General features: G+C 41.7%; 1 pseudogene; it reads right to left on the bottom strand.

The window, feature by feature from the left end:
- Window positions 1-462: 462 nt before the first annotated feature.
- On the bottom strand, window positions 463-2,784 carry LOC149237119 (uncharacterized; annotated as a pseudogene).
- Between the last annotated feature and the right edge of the window lie 899 nt (window positions 2,785-3,683).

The raw sequence follows: 3,683 nt of genomic DNA, 5'->3' as shown, positions 1-3,683 counted from the left end.
AAAGGAGACCCCTCGCTCCCAAGAAACCGCTGGATGGTCCGCCTTAACCAAGTTTGGCCAAAGTACAGGATGACAAAGGAGAGAACCACAACTCGACTGGCAGAGAAGAGACAAGACCAGGTTTAAGAGTCGACGTAGGGGCTACCAACAGATCTTTGACCAGCGGCCACAAAAGACAGGATAACAATATGACAATAACAAGAGTCAAAACAAAATCAAGCGAGCCTCCATTTAGTAAAAAACAATTAAAATCCAGCACTACTCAGGAAGACCGGAGTCTACTGTACTCATCACTGAAGCTCTGTCAAATAATAATATGACTCTTGAAACAGATACCCTGGTCACGACCGAGCCACAGCAACGACGATAAGATTTTCGTGGCGAAGGAAAGTTGGTCAAGCTTGTAATTTTCTCATTCAGTGACAATATTTCACGCAGTCCAAAACCTGAAATGCTAAAACTTCAACTAAATCGGGGCGGGGTACAGACGCGAAAGAGGAGGTAGTAATGGCGACGAATCGTGCTTAACTTAGAAAAAATATTTCCATGCCAAAGTGGAGCTCTTGGGGCTACTTCAGATGTTAGAACTGATATTTGTATTACCGCGAGGCAAGCTATCGGACTATCTTGCCATAGACATAGAAAAGCTCTACTCCTTCAGGGGGACCGACCCCTCCTTCCTCTACTTTCGAATGAATCTCGTGGACCAAGACGAGAGCGCAACTGATCACTTAAACGAGGACGCTCATCTGCAGGACTACGACTTCGGCTGACACTTCGATTTCTTCTCCGGTTCCGATAGGCTACAGGGCTATAGCGCATGCTTCGACTCCTGCTCCTCCTGTACCTTGGAGGAGTCCGACCTCTTGGTGGGTTTCTGTAATGCCTTGGTGGAGAGCGCTCAGAGTAACTCCTATAACTTGAATATCTGTCCCTTTCAGAAATACTCCTTTCACTGACGCGATGAGACCTTGGGGGAGAGCGGTCTGGAGAAGGAGTACGATAACGACGAGCGTAAGAATAACGCTGGCTAAACCCACGACCTCTTCGCACACGTTTAGTTGTGCCCTCTGGGCTACGACTTATTGCTGTAATCTGACTTTCATTAGGACGGGGAACTGTATTCTTATCAACAACAGGACTACGACTTTTCAGGGGACTTTGGGCTAGGTTTTGCTGTGAATGTCTACTCAAGCTCCTTCGTGGACTCGCGCTTAAAGGCCTACGAGTGATCACACTTGGGCTTCTGCTTAAATGCCCGCGAGCTATCACACTTGGGCTCCTACTCAATCTCATTCGAGGACTTCTACTCAATACCCTTCTGGGGCTTCTACTCAGGCTCCTGCTCAAGATCCTCCGAGGACTCTCACTCTGGCTCCTGCTCAAGCTCCTTTTTGGGCTTCTGCTCAAATTCTTCCGAGGGCTACTTGGCAAATAATTCTTAATGCCAATATTTGAACCACCAAACCTAGAACCACTAGGCGCATCACTATGAGGAGATCGAGAATTTGGACTCCTGTCTGCCTTAACTTCAACAACATCCATCTCGTTGTTTTTTTCCTCATTCTCCTTCACTAATTCACCTTCTAACACAATATCTCTGACCACCATACCTTTTTCTTCCTCAATGCCTTGCTTGTCAGAATTTTGAGGCTTCTCAACTCCAGGAGAGTATGGCTTCAATTTCACACTTCTCTTACCTACATCACTCTCACTATCACTTTCGGTATCATTCTCACTTGAATTCTCACTCTCAGTATCACTGCTACTGCTATAATCACTATCTGAGCTCCCCTTAGACTTTCGTCTTGATCTCTTCACTTTCCGACCATGTCTTTTCCCTCTCCGCTTATCCGTCCGTCGCTTTGTATGTCTATGCTTGCTTTTTCTACATGATTTCTTCTTTCTTCTCACCCTGTCATCTTTACTTGAAGTGATAGTATCATCTGACGACGAGTACGAATCAGGCTCACTGTCAGAGGTGTCTGAATCTGAATCGGTGTCCACTGAGGTGTCTGAATCAGAAGAATAATGGCGACGCCTCCTCTTTTTTCCGTCCTTGCGCACCCTCCCATGCTTTTTCCTTTTACGCGTTTTCCGACTATCATCATCACTTGACACTGCTTCTTTTGTGGCCTTCAGTTTCTCTCCTTTCTTTTTATCTTCATCAATAGAAACTATACCATTATCTTTGCGGGGAGAAACTTCACCACAATTGGAAATCTTAACTGGAACAACAGGTCTGTCTCGATCTGCAGTAGGTAACCGCTCAATTTTCTTCATAACATCCATTCCTTCCACAACTCTTCCAAAGACAACATGCTTGCCATCAAGATGAGGTGCAGCTGCAAAAGTAATAAAAAACTGAGAAGCATTGGTGTGCGGACCAGCATTGGCCATAGATAGAATACCGGGGCCATCATGACGTAACTGAAAATTTTCATCCGCAAATTTTCCACCATATATACTTTCTCCTCCAGTACCATCTTTCTTTGAAAAGTCGCCTCCTTGAGCCACAAATCCTTCAATTATTCGATGAAAAGTGGATCCTTTGTAATGCAGAGGCTTTTTGGTTGTTTTACCAATACCTTTCTCTCCTGTACAGAGTGCTCTAAAATTTTCTGCAGTTTTAGGCACAATATCTGCAAAAAGCTCCAATACAATGGTTCCTGCTCGCTCACCATCAACTAAAATATCCATAAAAACCCTGGGATTTCTTTTTGGTTTCATTTTTTCTGTCTTCATGGATGCTTTCGCAAGGACTGTCGAACTCCAGGAAGTTGAGAATAATATCAGAATCTGAAGAGAAACAGAAATATAGGGTTACAAGCAGTGTTCATGTATAAACCCTGGCCGTTAGTCGTACCCGCATGGATCGTTTTTTCTTCGTTCGACATTTGGTTTATCAAATATGTATATATGTCTATAATATATAAATGTGGGACGTGCCTCATTAAAATAAATTTTGTTATTTTGAAATTTTGTTATGTCGGCCAAACATTTTAAATTGTTTGCTCATAAAAAAAATTTTGCTCGCTAAAAATAAGATCTCTCTAGTCACGTTAAATCCCTATTTAAAATGCATCTATGATAGTAAGTATAAGATGGATCTATGATGGTAAGTACAAATATAGTGATTTAACCCCGGGGAACTAACATAAAAACCCCACTGAGAATATTTGAGAAAATTTGTAAAACGAAAAAGAAGTACCGTGTTTGTGATACGTATGGGTATAGTATGGCCAATAGGTAAAACATGCTTGATATGGGGTTGGATGCCTTATGATATGTTTTTTTATTTGGATGATGCACATTATTTGATGGCGCTCGCAATATGCACATATGTACTAGTTTTTATTAATACAATACCAACACATTGAACAAAAACAAGTATGGGCGTAGTGGTTGGCGATGCGGATGCGGATTGATTGCGACAAAATGATTTTGAGGTTGTCTTAATTCTCTTGTCTCAAATGTACAGAAGAGAATTTCAACCTACACTAACCATATAAATAAATTAATTGATTAAAATGTACACATATATATAAATCTTTGTGGATAATAAATCTTAGAGTTAAACATGATTTCTTCATCACAATATGCCTCTAAATGTCCTTAGATAAAATAGGTGCATTTAAACTTTAATGGGTAAGTTACCCTTCTTCTTGTTGTGAATGGCATAC

Source organism: Pinus tabuliformis, chromosome 8 (assembly GCF_031772625.1).
Source record: "Pinus tabuliformis cultivar Carrire ecotype Pingquan chromosome 8, CPIR1, whole genome shotgun sequence".
NCBI classification, from domain to species: Eukaryota; Viridiplantae; Streptophyta; class Pinopsida; order Pinales; family Pinaceae; genus Pinus; species Pinus tabuliformis.
The sequence above is the reverse complement of the archived record's forward strand: the minus strand, read 5'-3'. Positions and strand labels throughout refer to the sequence as shown.